Source organism: Camelus dromedarius, chromosome 3, assembly GCF_036321535.1.
Source record: "Camelus dromedarius isolate mCamDro1 chromosome 3, mCamDro1.pat, whole genome shotgun sequence".
Classification (NCBI taxonomy): domain Eukaryota; kingdom Metazoa; phylum Chordata; class Mammalia; order Artiodactyla; family Camelidae; genus Camelus; species Camelus dromedarius.
The window spans coordinates 22,047,182-22,066,724 of record NC_087438.1 but is presented as its reverse complement, the minus strand read 5'-3'; the positions used below and the strand labels follow the sequence as shown (position 1 = coordinate 22,066,724).

Here is a 19,543-nt window from a genome sequence, read left to right as displayed (position 1 = left end):
GGAGAGGTTACTAGATCTGTCTTATAAGGACACCAGTTCTATTGAATTAGGACCCTACTCTTATGACCTCATTTATCCTTGATTGCCTACTAGAAGGCCGTATTTCCAAAATCAGACATATTGGGGATTAGAGCTTCAGTATATACATTTTGGAGGGGACACAAGTCAGTTCATAACAATCAGATTCACAAGTTAGCTAGTCTTTCAAGTATTTATTGTATTAACTACCCCTAACTCTTATTAATGAAACAATAATTCAATAAAACTCATGATTCTATAGGTTGGCCAGGTGGTTCTTCTGCTTCGTGTGGTGTTAGCACCAGATTTGCCATACTCGCTTTGGCAGCACGTATACTAAAAACAGATTTGCCAACTTTTTCACTAACACAAGACATGGTTTACCAACCTTCCAGACTTCAATAGTTGTTTCTTCACTGGTTTTCCATTCCACTAATGGTCTCCTTGCTACCCTTCCAGCCTCTACCCACTACCCAGTCCCAAGGCCATGACGCATGTATAAGGTATTTCTTGTAGCAGCATCTCATTCTTAGGTACCAATTTCTCTTTTAACTAATCTTTGTTGTGGAATAAAATGCAAAATGTAATGGCTTAAATCAGCATCATTTCATGTAATTCTCTGGGTTGGCTGAGCAGTCCTCTGCTGCTTCCACTCAGGCTCGTACACGCAGCTGCATTCAGCTGGCAGGTCAGCTGGTGGGGTGCTGAACTTAGCGGGGACAGCTGGGTCTCTTTTTCCATATGCCCTTCTGTCCTGGGCTTCATTATGGTGTGGTGGTCTCAAGGCAGCATTTCAAGAAAATAAAGGCAGACACCACATCTCTTTATGTGTCCCAAGCTCTGAAACTTGCCAAACGTCACTTCTGCCACATTCTATTGGATAAAGCGAAGAGCAAAGCCAGCCCAGATCCAAGAGGTGGGGAAGCAGACTCCACCTCTTAATGGAAGGAGCTGCAAATAATTTGTGGCTGTATTTAAGTTACCACAGAAAGTTATGCTGTCTTCCTAGATAGAAAGACTCAATATCATAAAGATGTCAGTTCCTTCAAATAAATCTGTACAGTCAATGTCATACCAATCAAAATCCCAACAGGATACTTCAAGAAACTTGATAAGATGTTCCTAAAATTCGTATGGAAGAGCAAAGGGCTCAGAATCACCATCTCTGTAAAGCTGTTCATCCCCCACGCCTTTCTATTCTGTACTCTTGGAAGGAAGTCACTATTTACAGCACACATTTAAGGACTAGTGGGTTCTGTAGTGCTTCCTTGAGAGTGAGGTATTTACATAAATTATTTGGAATTGGAAGTTGTATTTTTCATTAAAGGATTAAATTGAGATTCTCGTTAAAGATGACTGGTTGAATAACTGCTCTCTTCCCGATGAAAATGCTATGAAAAGGAGAGTAAAAGGATTTTTATAGAAGCACAAACCCATAATGAGAAGAAAGAACACAATAGCAGTAAAATTTTGGATACGGCAAAGTAGATGGAAAAATGGTAGACGGATTAGTGGGTCCAGGAAAGCTAATCCTAAACTGGCAGTGGGCAAAGCTGGGAGGTAATCTACTTTACATGGCAGAACCTCAGAAACTGGTACCAGATCACTGTGGGAACAGGGGAGGAGGAGCAGATAATGGTAGGGCTAAAAATAGAGGGATGGTTTGAAAGTCTATTTAAAAAATCATCTCCAGACCTCCTCCTCTACTCTGTACAGCTGCCCCAGGAGAAGATAACAAAACAGAGGGGCTCTGGACTCAGGGATATCAGGCATGGGTGAAGGAGGAGAATCTCCTTCAATCCTGACATCTGCGGGATCCAGTGAGAGCTTATGTCTTAGAATTGGGGACATGTCAGCCTTCTCCCTCCTCTCAATTCTTGGAACACTGGAAGCTAGGATTTTACCCTCCATCCAGGACATTGGAGAGTGTCTTCTCTGGAAAATTCCACCAACCCAAGAGAAAAGGTTGAAAAACACCGATATGAGGATTTCCCCAAAGAACTACCCTGAAGCCCCCACTTCACCACCTCCCACCACGCAAACAGACAGCTTCCAAGTAACTTTTTTGGCCTCTCTTTCTAAATCTGAGCAGACTGCTAGAGAATGTCATACATTTAGGAAAAAAATTCTCTAATGTGAAACACAGAGTTCAAAATAAAATATTACAATAACAAAAAGATGTTTATAATTGCTCCAAAGTGGAAACAACCCAAATGTCTAGTCAACTGGTGTATGTCAAAACAAAATGTGGTCCATCAGCACAATGGAATAGGCCTCAACAATAGAAAGGAACAAACTCCTAACGCATGCTGCAACAAAGATGACCTTCAGAGATGCCAAGCAAAGTGAAAAATCAGACACAAAAAGCCTATATTATAGGATTTTATTTACATGGAATGCCTAGAAAAAGCAAATGCACAGAGACAGAATGCAGATTATGGGCTGATTGGGACCAGGGTTAAGAATGGAGATAAACTGCAAACAGGCACTAGAGATCTTTAGGGGGCAATGGAAATGTTCTAAAACTGGACTGCAGTGATGGGTGAATTTTATGGCACAAATTATACCTCCAATAATCCTGTTATTTTAAAGGAACTCAGGACACGAACTATAGAGGGAGAAGAAAAATGAAGCAAAAAGTCATTACAGCTCTCAAAGAAATAAGAGAGACTATTGTACCCATAAAACAAGAACAAGATGGTATTTTTAAAAAGAGGAATACTCAGAGGACAACAAAAACACTAGGAAAATAAAAATTAGATGGCAGAAATGAAAGACTCAGTAGAAAAGTAGAGGATATAGTTGGGGAATCCAAAACTTAGGGCAAAATGGCAAGTAATTGGACAAGAAGAGAGAGAACTTAAGAAATTAGTTTATCAGTCCAGGAGGCCTAACAGCTAAATAGTAGGAGCTCCAGAAATAGAGAAAAGAATGATGAAGAAAAGTGTTAGTAACATAACCTGAGAGAATTTTCCAGAGCTGAAGAACATGAGCCTTTTTTCAAAAGAGGCCCTCTGGATATCCAGCCCAATGAATAAAAGACAAAAAACCAAACAAACAAAATATATAAAAAACCCAAGAAATAATAAGACAACAACAAAAGATTCATTATCACTAAATTTCAAACACTGGTGATAAACAGAAGATGCTAAAAGTTCTGGTGGGGAGGAGGCGGGGTAGACAGGTAATGTGCAGAAGCATGTAAGAATGGCATCAAACATCTCAAATGGGAGGTGGATGATAAGGAAACTGGACCTCCACATTTCCAATGGACAATTTTTTTAACCTAAAATTCTGCATTTAGTCAAACTCTCCATCAAGGGAGAGAGTAGTAAAGAGGCAATTTAGATGTGCAGGACTTTAAAAATCTCCTTCCCAATCACCCTTCTTAGGGAAGCCTATCTGGGGATGCGCACGCACACACACACACACACCATTCACACGGAAGGGCTTGATGCAGAGGGAAGATACAGGGATACAGGGGATTGAGGAAACAAAGCATACAACAGGGGCAGAAAGAATCCCCAGGGTGATGGCAAATAGAAGCTCCAATACAAGAGGGGAGCAACAGCCCCACAGTGGAAGCACCTACTCGCAGTAGGAGGCTGGAGGCACTAGGACTCGGGACTGAAGAGGGTTGGGTTCCTGGGATGCAGTTCTTCAGTTTTCTAACATGCTTTGTATAAAATTTAATTGAGAGAATTTACAGAGCTGTTGAAGATGTGGGAATATTTAGTCAGATTTCAAAGAAAATTAAGAAAATTCTTTTAAATGAGGAAATTATTAACTCCAGAAAAAAGTTATGTAAGGAAGGATATATAATCATGCTACTTGATGCAAAAATCCACTACATACTACGTACACATAGTCAAAATTATGAAAACACTGAACATAGGCTTAATAGATATTGAAGAGATAATTTTATTGAGAAGATGGTAGAAGAGAAAGGGGATATAAATGAGCTAAAATCCTTATTATTTAGAATTGGAAATCAACAGATAAATCTATTCACATGAGTCAAGGGATAGCAGTATATACATATTATTTAGAAATAAGAAAATAAGATCAGAGAAAATAGCTAAAATAATTGAAATTGGTTACTTGGCAGATGATGGGGTAGGAAGTGGAAGAAAAGAAACTGTTGTTTTGTAAAAGTTACTTTTAGCAATATTCGATCTTTTATACTATTCAAACAGCACTTTGATAGAAAGTTGATTAAAATAATAATTATAGTCACTTTATTGAATGCAAAAAACCTATAGTTAAAATTGTACAATAACAAGAAATAGGAAACTTCAAATTATAGTATTAATGCTCAGTTTAATGTACATAAAATTTTATTTACTCATATGAATTAATACCAAAAAGAAGACACAATTTGGAAAAGCCATCTTGTATGTTACGATTTGTTTCATAAAACTGAAGTTTTAAAATTGTTATAATTAATTCATGAAAAGTGGAGGATTTGATTCTAGCTTTCTGAAGTTTATTAAAATTTAAAGCCCCAGTCTGTATTTGAAGCATAAAGAGCTTTATCAAATTAAAGAGTGGCAAACCATTCCTCTTTGAAGACAAACATTACAATTTGCATTCAAATGCCTTCCTTATCTTTTTAAAAGAGGAAAGACAGCACTTATTTTAGTCCTCATTATATTTACTATCCTAAGAAATTACACCCAAATGATGAATGTAATCCTGATTACTTGTTTCTTCTGGGTTGAACATACGTGCACACACCCATACTTAAATATTAAGAAATCAGCAGTTATTTTACCCATCTGCAGTTTGAGCCCAGTGATGGAACAGCCTCCCTACCTCCAGAAACATTTACTTAATTCCTGGTATTGGCTGGGTGTTGAGGATACAAAGAAGAATAAAATACAATCTTTTCTACAGGGAAATTACAAGCTGGTGCCACCTTATCCCATGAACCCTAAAACAACATGAAAAGGTTGAGAGGAACAAAGTTCTACAAGAACAGAGAGGAATCAGAATTTACAGGATGTCAGGGACAGTGAATACTGGAAGAAACTGTCCCCAGAAAATACTTTATCCCTTTGACTTGGAGAGGTGGACAAGCCAAAGGAGAGGACTAACGCCCTTGGGCAGAGGGAGCAGCAAGAGCAAAGCATCCAGTGAAACGCACAGAATACCTGGAAACCCTGCCTCCCAAAGTGGTTCACTTGTGGCTCCTGGTTACCCCGACCACGCACTCCCCCAGAGTCACTCACATGCACTGGCAGGAGGAGAGGCGGCCTAGGGTGTTTCATTAGAATTGGACACACCTGGGTGGAGGGCAGGGTTGGCTGTATGGAACAAGCTGCAGCTGTTTCATTTCTAGCACAAAGAAGAATGCATTGTAAGGGCATTTGAGCAAATGAGTGCTCTGTGAATTGTGCTAAATTTAAAATTCTTGGACAAAAGCATTTTCTTTACTTTCCAGGTGATTCAGGCTAATATGAGAGGACTTCATAAACAATTTATATATGCAAATTGGACAGGAGATGGTTTTTCATTTAACAATTATTTATTGAACACCTGCTATGGGCTGCCCTCCGTGTGAAAGGAACCAAGAACAAGAGAAGTTCTCATGCTTGTGACAAATATTCTAGCAGCTTCTATTCATTTATAGTTCATCTTTCTTGATTAAAAAAAAATCACTGCCAGGAATCAACTTAAAAAGTCATCAAACACAGCAAGGATTTACTGTATAGCACAGGGAACTATATTCAGTATCTTGTAATAACCTATAATGGAAAAGAATTTTTAAAAAATACAGATATATGCATATATATATCACTGAATCACTTTGCTGTACACCTGAAACTAACACAATATTGTAAATCAACTATGTTTCAATTAAAAAAACCCATGAAGGCCAAATTAAGAGACTTACCAACAATACTGAAGAAAACTTAGATGCAAATGTGACAAGATGATTTAAAAACTTGTATTAGAAGAAAATTGTAGCATTGCCCGGATAAATCTGGTAGTCTAGTGCCACCTTGTGTTCAAACTACTAAATTACAAAGTGATTGAATAGTAAAGATTATTTGTTTCCTATCTTTCCTACTGCAGCTGTAACAAACTGCCACAAATGTAGTGGCTTTAAAACAACACAAATTTATTATTTTATAATCCTGTAGGTCACAAGTTTGTAGTAGATCCCAGTGGGCTAACATCAACGTGGCAGCATGGCTGTGTTCCTTCAAGGCCATAGAGAAGAATCTTACCTTTTCCACCTTCTAGAAGCTGCCTGAATTCCTTCGCGTCTTCAGAACCAGAAATGGCTAGCTGAGTCTTCTCACAGTAAATCACTCTAACACTGCCACTCCTCTTTCAGTTATTAGACTCTTGTGAATACAGAGGCTCCACCTGGATAATCAGGGTCCTCCCTCCATCTCAAAATCAGTTGATTAGCAAAATTAATTCCATCTGTTACCTTCTCCCTGGCCTCGTAACATAACATACTCACAGACTTTGGGGATTGGGATGACCGCATCTTGGGGGTGGGGGTGGGCATTATTCTGCCTACCACCGAATCTATTATAGTTTTTTCTAGGGGACAAATATACTACTTTTTATGTATCAATCAAGTCGTGAAGACATTAAATTAAACTGTTTTTTTTTTTGCCTTTATTTGTAACTTGGAATTGATGAACAGAACGAAAAATCATTCACCAATGTCTGTAAAAGAAACCAAGCTTTTAGAACGTCCCCTCCCCCACAACGTGCCAGTGAATTTTTATTTATGCTTTACTAATCTTAGCTAGAAAACCCAAACTGAATATAAAATATTGTCAAATTAATCTTAAAATTATTTTGAATTGATAAAGGCAGATGTAAGCCCAAATATTGCCTGATAATATACAAAATATACAAGTAGAGGGTCTTTTGTTTACAGGGTAAATGATTTTGTTCTAAAACTGGTCAGAATTAAGCTCACAAAAACTCAAAAATAGAAACCTCTGAAGGGATTAAAGGAGAGAAAAGAGGAAGAGAACAGGTCGATTTGGTTCTTTACATGCACCTACCTCTGTTACAGTAGCAGGTGAGCATCCCACTTTTTATAGGTCATTTTCCAGCAAGAGCAAGAGACTTCTCTGCACCCACCAGGTTTCGACGGGCTTCTGGAGTGGCATTCAGAATCACTGGAGGATGGCGAGTCAGAGGATGATGTAGGCAGGGGATGCTAATCAAATATTGAAGGAAAATCAAGAGGATAAAATAAAGAATATGAAAACGAATATATGTATGTATATGCATGACTGGGACATTGTACTGTATACCAGAAATTGACACGTTGTAACTGAAGGTATTTCAATAAAAAAATTAAAAAAAAATAGAAGATAAAATGCTTGAGTTTTCAATAGTGCCTCCCCTGCCTTTTCTGGAAGGTCATATATAGTGTGCTGTGGGAAGGGTACATCACTGTTATCCAGGTAGGATGAGGAAAAAACATAATTGAAGACATTTTTCTGTTTTAAAATTTTTCTTACCCATTATTAGTGGAACTTAACTGGTAGTAATATCAATCTTTCCAGGGCCTGGGTATGGCTTTTTGTCCAGCTTTTCTTCTCTTCAGCAATATTCTGCTACTAAATATGATATCTTTTTGTAGATGCCTTTTAAATTTAACAGAAAGTTCCTTTCTAGGTCCTACTTTGCAAAGATTTTGTTTTAAAATCATGATGCCTATTGAATTTTTTCAGAGGCTTTTTTTTTTTTTTTTTTGCATTTATTGGTTTGGCCATAAGGTGTTTCTCTCTTATTTTGTTACTGTGGTAAATAACATCAATTGATTTTTAAATGTTAAGGTAACCTTGCATTCCTGAAATAAACCTACTTAATCATGATGTGGGATTGCTGCTTTTGACTTGCTAATAGTTGTAAAAGATTTTTGCAACTTAAGAGATGTTGGTCCCGAATATTCTTGTAGTGTTTCTGTCAAGTTTTTGGCAGTGTTATCTTGGCTTCATAAAATGAGTTGGGAATAGTTTCTATTTTCTAAAGGAGTTTCTGTAAGATTAGTATAATTTCTTCCTTATATGTTGGATAGAATTCCCAAAGAAAACCATCTGGACCTGCAGTTTTCTTTGTAGGAAGGCTTTTGATCATCATTTCAACTTTAAAAATAGAATTATTCAAATTTTCAATTTCTTTTTGTATCCTTGTGCTAAGTTGTGTTTTTCAAAGAACTTTCTTTTCATGTCGCTTGTCAAGTTTATTGGCGTAAAGTTATTCATTATATTTTTTTATTTGCCTTTTAATGTATGTAGGTCTGTGGTGATAGCCCCTCCTTCATTTTTGATGTTGGTAGTGTGTGCTTTACCTCCTTTTTCCCCTGCTCAGTCTGCAGCATTCCCAAAAGTATCTTGTGAGTGTTTTCCCCAGGACAAGCAAAAAGAATGATCTTCTTTCAGTATGAAGAGGTATAAGTCTCTTTTCTTTTCTTCTACTCCCCCCAACCCCAACCCGAACATGAGCACATACATTTACACATAAGACAGTTTCTAGGAAACTCCTCATTTTCCCAATGATAAATCCCTCAAAATGTATTTTGGACAACTAAAATATATAAACTTTGGGGGATAAAGACAAAATTTTTAAATGTTTGCTTGTATTTGTTAATTACTATGATTACATATATTTCAAATCAAATGCTTTATTGAGTTTTTTTAATGTAATTTTATTTTTTATTGAAGTATATTTGACACATATGAGTTTCATGTGTAGTATTGAGTTTTTGTGTTAAAATGTATGTATCACAAACTGGAAATTTAAATTTGTGCCATTTTTTATATGATTATATCTCAATAAAACTGTTAAAGAAAAAATATATATATGTACCATAAAATTTACCATTTTAACCATTTTCAAGTGTACAATTCAGTGGCATTAAGGGCATTCAAAATGTTGTGCAACCACCACCACTACCTGTTTCAAGAACTTTTAAAAATAAAAAATAATTCCAAACAGAAACTCTGTGCCCATTAAACAAGAGCTCCCCACTTTCCCCAACCTCCAGGTCTTGGAAACCTCTATTTTACCTTCTGTCTCTACTCTAGGTACCTCATAGAAGCGGGATCATACAGGATTTGTCCATCTTGTGTTTGGCTTATTTCACTTAGCAAAATGTTTTCAAGGTTCATCCATGTTGTAGGATATGTCAGAATTTTGTTCCTCTTTATGGTTAAATAATATCCCATTTTATATATATACACACACACAAACACACATACTTACATATACACACACATACACCATATTTTGCTTGGGTTGCTTCCATCTTTTGACCATTGTGAATAATGCTATTATGAATATTGGTGTCAGCTTGAGTCCCTGCTTTCAATTCTTTTGGGTATATGCATAGGAGTGGAATTGCTGGGTCATATGGTAATTTCATGTTCAACTTTTTGATGCACTGTTTTCCAAAATGGCTGCACCACTTTATATTCCTACCAGCAAGACATGAAAATTCCAGTTTCTCCAAAGCCTTGCCAACACTCTCTATTTTCCTTTTATTGTTTTGGTTGTTGTTTGGTTTTGAATCATAGCCATCCTAGTGGGCAAAGAGTGGTATCCCATTGTGGTTTTGATTTGCATTTCCCTAATGACAAATGATGCTGAATATCTTTTCATGTGCTTATTGGCTAGTTGTATATCTTCTCTGGAGAAATGCCTATTCAAGACCTTTTCCATTTTTGAATTGAGTTTTTTTTTTTTTCCTGTTGCATTGTTGGAATTACTTATATATTCTGGATTAACATTCTTTATCAGGTATATGATTCACAAATATTTTCTCCTATTTTGTAGTCTTTACATTTTCTTGAAAATGTCCTTTGATGCACAAATGTCTGATTTTGATGAGGTCCAATTTTTCTATTTGTTCTTTGTTGCCTATGCTTTTGGCATCACAGCCAAGAAATCATTGCCAAATCAATGCCATGAAGATTTCCCGCTATGTTTTCATCTTAGAGTTCTGTAGTTTCAGCTCTTAAGCGTAGGCCTTTGATCTATTTTGAGTTAATTTCTGTATATGGTGTAAGGTAAAGATCCAACTTCATCCTTTTGCATGTGGATATCCAGTTTTCTCAGCACCATTTGTTGAAAAGATTGTCCTTCCCCCCCACTGAATGGTTTTGGCACTCCTACTGAAAACTGATTGACCATATATGCCTGGGTTTATTTCTGGGCTCTCCAGTCCATGCTGTTGGTCTAAATGTCTATCTTTAAGCCAGGATCACACAGTTTTGATTACTGTAGCTATGTAATAAGTTTTGAAATCAGGAAGTGTGAGTCTTCCAAATGTGTTCTTTTTCAAGATTGTTTTTGCTATTGCAGGCTTATTTTGATTTCTAAATACTGATCTCCCTACTTTTGATTTTATGATTCCATTTTAATCAAACATTTCACATGCAACCTCAATAGAGTCTATTCTGCTATAATTCTTAAAGGCGTATTAGCTCGTATGAGATTGGAAAGGAGAGAAATGAGGTCAGTATGCCATAGAAATTGGTTCATCTGCAAAACTTCCCAGCATGTAATATTTTGTGGCACCAAGTAGAGCAGCAAGATGCAAGCACATTAGCATGGTTGAATACAGCAAATACAAAGTAGGATATTGAAAACAACGCGCTTTCTTTCCATGTTCTTTTTTTGAAATAATTTTCCACTTAGAAGAAAGTTGCAAAAACAGTACAGAGTTCACATATGCCTTTCTTCCGGCTCCCCCCAGTTTTCACAATTTCACAACCATTATACAGTTACCAAAACCAGAAAAAATAGCATTGGTAAACACTCCTAGTCAAATACAGATTTTATTTAAATTTCACTTATTTTCCCCTTAATGCCCTTTATCTGCTTCAGGATCCAATCCAGGATCAACACTGCTTCTAGGCATTTTCTCCTTGGTTTTCTGCAATCTGTGACGGTTTCTTAGGCTTTCCTTGTCTTTCATGATCTTGACAGTTAGTCTTTCAACTTGGGTTCATCTGACGTTGTCTCACGATTAGACTGAGGTGTTGGATTTTTGGCAAGATTACCCCAGAAGTGCTGGTGTGTCCATCTCAGGGCATAATGATTTCAGTGTGATTTATTCCTGGTGATGTTAACCTTGGGCACTTGGCTAAGGAGGTACGTGCAGATTGTCCACAGTAAAATTATGCTTTTTTCCCCTATGTAATTGACAAATATCCTAGAGAGATATTTGGGACTATGAAATATCTTATTTCTCCTCAAACACTCACGACTGATTTCAGCATCCATCGAATTGATCAGGCCTGCGACACTTATTATGGTGGTATCTGTGTGGTGGTAATTCTTCATTTCTCTCATTTCTTCTATGTTTATTAGTTGGACTTTTTTTTGTAAGAAGACATACTGTTCCCCTATGCATACTTATTTGTATTGGTATGGACTCATGGAAATTTACTTTATTCTGGGCTCAAATCCAATACTATTATTTTTTATTTTTTTGCTCAAACTGTCCTAGCTTTGTCCACTGGGAACACTGTCACGTTGGTTTCTGTGTCTTTTTGACATGTTCCCAGCTTTATTCAAGTACCTCAAGCACCTCCTTATTTTCTGGTACAACAGGCCATTCTATACCCATCTTGTATTTTTCCAAAGGAGGCCCAGCTCCTTTCATTGAGGAATAGTGTTCAGAATCCAAGATCTAGGTTCTAGGTGTGCTTATCGCCATAAGATAACCACTACTTCTAGGTCTTTTTAGCAGATGGAGTTAAGAGACGTATGTATGTGTACGAACCCACACACTAAATGTAGGTGTATATATTAGATATGTATTAAAAATAATCATTTCAATGCTGATACTTCTGACTCCAATTCAACACCACAGGTTCCTTTCTAGCAGCGCCCCCCTTTCCTTATTTGTAACATTCCTCTGAGAATGAGAATCATGGCCCTTAAATACAATTTTTCCACTAATTTGTTCAGTACTAGTATACACACAAAATAGTTACTGAGTTGCTAATCCACACTCCTATGAGAAACAAATTTACTAGCTAGAGTATAGTCATTGTAAACAGTTCTTTCTCTTTACCTTTCAGTGTCCCGTTAGCGTACTGTTTTCCAAAGTTAGTTCGGTTGGGTTTTTTCCTTCCCCATCTCCTTCAGTATGGTTATGTTAGTCATTTATAATATATTTGTTAACTCTTTACTATTCATATTCCATTTTGGGTTCTTCTCCCATCCTGGTTGATTGTAGTAATTTATTTTTGGATATGTGAGGATATGTAAGGTTCTCAGAGTCAAAGCTCCACACAAGTTGTACTCGGAGAAGTGTCACTCCCTCCTAATTTCCCTATCTTTTCACTTGTTTGCTGCCCACAACTTGTAGGTAACTCACCTCTTTCATTTCTGGTTTATCTTTCCTGTACAGATGGTCCCTGATTTAAGATTTTTTGACTTAAGATTTCTTGACTTTATGATGAAAACTATCCCCATTCGTACTTTGGATGTCGAATTCTGATCTTTCCCAGACCTGCAGCAGGATGTGGTAGATACTCTCTTGTGATGCTGGGTGGTGGCAGTGCATCGCAGCTCCCAGTCAGCCACGGGGTCACATGGGAAACAACCCACACACTTCCAACGACTCTGTCTTTCAAAGCTAGATATGAGATATTCAACACTTTATTATAAAATTGGTTTTGTTTTAGATGATTTTGCCCAACTGTAGACTAATGTACGTGTTCTGAGTATGTTTAAGGTTGGCTAGGCTAAGCTGTATGATATTCAGTAGGCTAGGTGTGTGAAATGCACTTTCAAATTTATGGTGGGTTTATCAGGGCATAACTCCACTGTAAGTCAGGGAAGATCTGTACATCTTTTTCACAAACAAGATATGTGTGTATTTCCTTATATCTCCTTCTTGCAACGTGAAGGGTGCCATACCACAGATACTCTATAGTTACTCTTCTGGACTTTGCTTCTTCCCTCCCACCCCACATCCTCTGCCTCCTTTTGGCTCAGTTGGGTTACATGTTTCAGCTTGGATGTGCATAGTACTCAGTTTTCACCACCTTTATGCATTTTAATTTTGTTGCCATATTTCAGAAGTTCCCAACCATTTTTTATACATCATTCCATCAAGCTTTTAGTTTTTTTTTCCTTCTTAAAGGGTAAGATTCTCATCTTATTGTAGTATTTCTTTATTAAGAGTTTAATTTATTGCTTGTTAATCTGCCAGTATTTCTTATTGGATAATGCTTTTTAAAAAAAAATTCTTTTGTTATGGAATTGCATAGCCTTTGAGTGGCCTGCTCCACACTTTCCTCCATAAGCCTTGTTATTTTTAGTGTGCAAGTTTGCAGAAGATAAGGCTTTTTCAAAAAATTGTTTAGTAGCAGAAATGCCTGTATCAATGGTTTCATCATTGCTTTTTGAGTCAAACACATTTCAAGAGGACATCATCTTCAATTCTATCTACATCTTCAAGAAAGTGCAATTTTGATTTTATAAATGATGCTGTTACAGCATGTTTTATTTTGAGTCAATTACCCATATACTGTTTGTTATCTACACAGCCACTTACCGTATTCTTTTTCAAATGTCTTGTTGATAACGAGATCTTGCAACTGTGAAGCCGTCCTTTAGGAATAATCAGTAAATGTGTACATTTATCTCTTAAAAAATCAACTCCATCCTATAGGCATCCAAATTATTTCAAACACATGTAATTAAGGAAATTCAAACCAAGATGCTACTGCTTGATAATCAGTGGGTAATGACTCAGCTTTTATGAATGGGAAGTCTTCACCAGGTGCTGAGAGAAGAACAGCTAAAATTGCTTCTCATCATTGGTGATAATGGTGCTAATATTACTGGAGACCAGTGCAGCGCTTTTATTATTATTTTTTCTTTTAAATTGAAGTATAGTCAGTTATAATATGTCAATTTCTGGTGTACAGCATAAGGTCTGTGTCATGCATATATATACATGTATTTGCTTTCATATTCTTTTTCATTAAAGGTTATTCGAAAATATTGAATATAGTTCCCTGTGCTATGCAGAAAAATGTTTTTTAAATCTATTTTTATATATAGTTATCATTTGCAAATCTCAAACTCTCAAATCTATCCCTTTCCGCCTCTTTCCTCCTGTAACTATAAGACTATTTACTATGTCTCAGTGCAAAGCTTTTAAATCTTACTGATCATACATACTATTCAAGGAGCTTGCTGAAATGCAGATTTTGGATCAGTAATCTGGGGAGGAACCAAAGATTCTGCATTTTTAACAAGCTCCCAGATGGTGCTGATGCTGCTGGTTTCCCCTCTTTGATGAGGAAGGTTGTAGATAGTAAGACTCTGGACAACATTCAGCAGAGCCTTCTGCAATAATGGAGGTGCTCTGTATCTGTGCTGTCCAGTACAGCAGCCACGGGTCACATGTGGCCACTGAGAGCTTGAATTGTGGTTGCTGAGATGGAGGAACTGAATTCTACATTTAAATGTAAATTTACATAGCCCCATGTGGCTAGTGGCTACTGTTTTGGACGGTGAATATCTTTTTAAAATAAATGTAAAATCATGAACTTGTACCTGTACAATTATGAAACATTGTTTTGGTTTTTAAAAATATTTTAATATTTTTAACTTGTTTTTGTTGTTGTTGTTGAGGGGAGGTAATTAGGTTTATTTATTTATTTTTAGAGGTACTGGGGATTGAGCCCAGGATCTCATGCACGCTGAGCATGTGCTCTACCACTTGAGCTCTACCCTTCCCCCAATATTTTTATAAATGGGATGTTACTGAATACGATATTTTAAGCCTTGCTTTTTATTCTTTTCACATCAGTAGATATTGATTTACATCATTCCTTTAAATGACTACATAATATTTCACAGTATGGATCTGCCATGGCTTATTTAGCCATTTATTACTGTACTGAGGGGTATTTAGGTTGTCTTTTTTCTTTTCTTTCCAACTATAAACTGTGGCTAAGAACATCTTTGTGCCTGCCACTAAAAATACATGTCTGATACATTTAGGGTAGATATTGAGAAATGGAACCACTGGGTCATTGAGAATGAATAATTCACATTTTCATAGTTATTGCCAAATTGCTTTTCAGAGAAGCGGAAATAATTTATTTCTGTCAGCTGAGTGGAATACTGTTTCCTCACACTCTTGATTGGTGGTATCAACATTTTTGATTTTTTGCCAATTATATGGCAAAAAGTTACATCTTATTTTAATTTACATGTCTGTACGACTAGAATAACGTTGATTTTTATATTTACTGATCATTTGATTTCCCCCTGTAATTGTCTAAGCTATGCATATACTTGTAGCCTTACTTATGAATTCTTGAATTAGCTTGTAAAACTATATTATTAGGATATTTTGGGGATTACATTGTCTTTATGGAACAATCTGGAGAAAACTCGCACCATAAAATATTAAGACCATTAATATTCTTCATTTATTTATGTTTTCTTTTGTGTACGACAGTTTACTTTTTTCCTTGTGAAGATCTCATATATTTATTGTTACATTTATTCTTTGGTGTTTTATAACTCAGGTTTCTGTTGCAAATTCCTTTCCATTACATTTTCTAACTATCTATTGCTGCTGAACAGGAAAACTACCAATTTGTGGACGACTACCTGCCATCTAACCACTTTGCTGTAGTCTGTTATTACCTGTCCGTTTTTATCACGTTTGTTTTCACAGTCTATCATTTGGTAGATATCCTTATGCTATCCTGGAGCCTCCACCTCTTTCCCCAGATCCCAAGGAATAACATAAAAGTTGTAAGAATAAAATCCATAGCCTGTAGAAATCTCCTGGAGATCGTGTACATACAAACACTCATACTCCCCCTCCACCACTTACACAATATGACCGTATACTGTACACACTGCTAACGACTTTACACTTTCTGCTGCCTCCTGGCAAGAATATTCAACATCAGCACATGGAGAGAATTCCCCTCTAAGGTGCCACTGTATGGATGTACAGCAATTTACCTCTGCCCCATCTCTACTATTACAATGAAAATCCTTGTACGAAAGGCTTTGTACCAGTATCTGTAGGACTGATTCCTAGCAGTGAAGTTCCTAAACCTGGATCAAGCAGTATATACATCTTCAGTACTGCTAGCTACCATCCAATTGCCCTTCACAGAGGCTGCATCGATACACATCCTCGACAACAGTACCTCAGCATGCTGTTCCCCCACACCTTCAGCAGCACACCAGATGCTGTGTGCAACTGCTTGAAAGGAATCTCACAGAATTGGTACCTTAATTCTTGCTGTAGCACATGCTGTTGATGTCCCAGCCACTAACTATACCTGCAGCCATAAATAACAGCTCCTGCACATCCTGACAGCATCCCATTTGTGTCTGGATCTGTTTCTCTTCCTGAGTCATTCTGAGGTGCCATGGAACTCGCTCTCCCCATGCAAGGGTGGGCTTCACAGGGTGGCTAGGAAGTAACAGCATTGTAGGCTCTCAGAGGCACTCCTCAACCAAGAAAGAACGGGAACCAGAGGATAAAGGTGCAAGCTTCTCCATCGGTCAGCGGGCAGTTCTTGCCAGTTCCTCAGAGTGGAATTCAGCTCTTGTTGACCACAGCAGCAATCTTCTCTTTGATATATCCTTTACTAACTCTTCCACCTTCCCTGTCTCACTTTCCCCACTCCCTCTTTTCCTGATATGTCCTCCCCAATAAACTACATGCCCCCGGGTCTCTGCCTCAAGGTCTGCCTTTGGGGGAACTGAAACTAATGTAGCTGGTACCAGAGATGGCCATGGAAAGTTGACCCTCAAGAATGGGACTGGAAAAAGTTTCTTCTGTATAGCTCAGGAAACTATGTTCAATATCTTGTAATAACCTTTAATGAAAAAAATATGAAAACGAATATATGTATGTATACGCATGACTGGGACATTGTGCTGTATGCCAGAAATTGACACATTGTAATGGACTGTACTTCAATTAAAGAAAAAAAAGAAAGGGACTGGAGAATGTGCTCACTCTCTGGTCAGGGGGCAACGAGAACCCCACTGCTGGTCTCAGTGGCTGCAGGGCTAACCCATGGCATCCTGCAGCAGCACGTTCACCTCTGGTTGTTTCGAATGAGGCACAGGTGGAAGGCCCAGGCTAGGGAACACAGCTACACAGTTCCTGAGAGGTGTAGGGCAATGATATTTATAAATGGCTTGTAGAGTGGCTGGCTTTTGTTAACTCTCCTGGAAACCTTGAAGGAGACTGGCACACCAGGTCAGCCCACTATAAACCCAGGGAGAGTTACGAAAGCCTTCTGGCTTGCGTGGCTGACTTTAGACTCTCACCTCTTGCAGCAGGAGGGTGGACCATGCTGAATGCTAGCCTCAGAATACAAAAATGTCACAGCTACAATGGATACTGAATGCAAGCCAAAGCCGGTGCTCCATGTTAATGTTAGGGTCCTGAAAGGGAAGGAATAGAATTGTGAAACCTTGGATAGCTGTATCTGGGTGGATGCACAACCTGAACCCCATATTTCCTTGAGTCTTATAGGTAGGCATGCTTGTTTACAAAAAGGCTCTCCCATTTCTTCTGTGTTTTCTAATAGTTTCCTTCCTTTCTTCTCATTCAAATTTGATTTCATTGTAATTAATTTTGTTGTCAGGAGTGAATTGGGAATCCAACTTTATTATTTTTTTTGAGACAGCTAATTCTGCAGCATCATTTATTGAATAATTCATCTTTTCTCATTGATATAAAATGTCACCCTGATGCTATATTAAATTCCAGTCTGTATTTGGGTCTCAGGGGAGAGAATGCACGGTAGTCAGCAAACCTGTCTCCTGTTCTTTCTGGGCACACAACAGGGTAAGCTGCAGCAGCTTCAGTCACAGTTAGGGAGTGTTGGGTCTGGCTCGTAAAAGCCTCCCACACGTGACCTCCATCCTCTTTGCCTGCTGCTAGGTGGAACGGAGAGGTCCTCCAGAAACACTTGGGAAGCCCTGTGTTGAAGGTGGCAAAGCTGAAGATGCAAGGAACATTAGTCTCAGAATCCCTTTCTGGAGGAGAGCCTGCCAAGCAGGAACACCAGTTTTGGACTTTATGAAAATGAGAAATAATCTTTGATTTTGTATGAGACATTTATTATTTTCTTTCCTTAAAACCAGATATCGTTACTTTAATACACGTCTACTTCTGGACTCTATTTCATTCCATTCCTCTGTCTGCCTGCTCACATGCCAGTAAAGCACTGTTTTGATTAATATAACTTTATAATGTATTTTGGTGCATAGTAGGGTTAATCCTTTCATTAGTTTTCATTTTATAATTTTTTCCTGGTTTCCCTCATTTTTCCATATGAACTTTAGAATCAGAATCACTAGTTAAAATAAAATCTCCTTGGTATGTTTATTGGAATTGCATTACGTGTAGTGTTTGATATGGGAACATTGATATCTTTATAATGTTGAATTCTTATATAAGCACATATCTCTCCATGGGTATTCATGCCTTCATTTACATTCTTCAGTACCTTCATAAAGTTTTCTTTGTATAGGTGGTAATTTTTCACATAGTTTATTTGTAGATATCTTTTTTGGGTGAGGTTATGCTATAATAAATAAGATCTTTTCTTCCATTATATTTTATAATTGGCTGCTGCTTATATAGGAAGTCTACTAAGGTGCTTATGTTGCCTGCCTTAGCATGATGTCAAATACAAATAAAACACCACTCTGCCGTCCCAGAAAAGCACTTAAAAGCAAAATAAACCTTAAAAATTTTGTAAATGTCTATACTCAGAGCAGAAAAACAGACTGTAGAAAGAGAAAAGCACATGTTGTGTGTTTAGTCAGAATGGTCAGAGAATGTCTTCCTCTCAGATTGGAATCCCGAAGAGCTACCTGCATTTATAAACTTCCCATACTATGTAGCAAGTAAGCATTAGTCATGCTGGGGTTTGAGGAAGTCTGATAACACCACTGTTCTCCACTCAGTTTTTAAACTTAAAAATAGGCACAGACATTCAGGCAGATGGAGATAAAAGTGTCATCATCACTGATAAAATTGATATTAGAGAACATGGCTTAAACCCATGGCAACAACTGGCCTCCTACACTGCACCCCAGAGACAGAGAGAGACTTTGCTACCCACTGGCACCACTGGACAACTGCGCTGGTTCTTACAAACTTCTGGCATGGAAGGACAGAGCAGAACATACTTCTGTAAGTAGAGGGCACCCTATAATTCCCTTCGCTCACTCTTCCTCACCTGGGGAGGAGTGAGTAAAAGGGCGGAGCAAGGCTGGGACTGTAATGACGGGGACCCCGTACAGAAAGAAAATCAGAAATGAGGAATAGTGTGACCCCTCCAAAAGTCAGCAAAGCTATATTCTTTTTAGGGGCCAAAAGTTCACATCCGTAGTTTTTGGATGGTGGTGTCAAATGTTAGATTTGAATTTTGGGCAGAAAAATCAAACTATATGTATTTTTATGTCATGTTGACAAAAGTTTTGTGGAATATAGTTCTTATCAGATTTTATCCAT

At 37.6% G+C, this 19,543-nt stretch overlaps 1 long non-coding RNA gene across 1 annotated transcript in view; it reads right to left on the bottom strand.

The window, feature by feature from the left end:
• Positions 1-8,702, bottom strand: part of LOC116150199 (uncharacterized) — a 40,760-nt gene extending 32,058 nt beyond the window's left edge. The window contains exon 1 of the long non-coding RNA XR_010378066.1: positions 7,053-8,702. This is a non-coding gene — a long non-coding RNA (uncharacterized LOC116150199). The remainder of the gene's footprint in view (positions 1-7,052) is intronic.
• Positions 8,703-19,543: the final 10,841 nt, after the last annotated feature.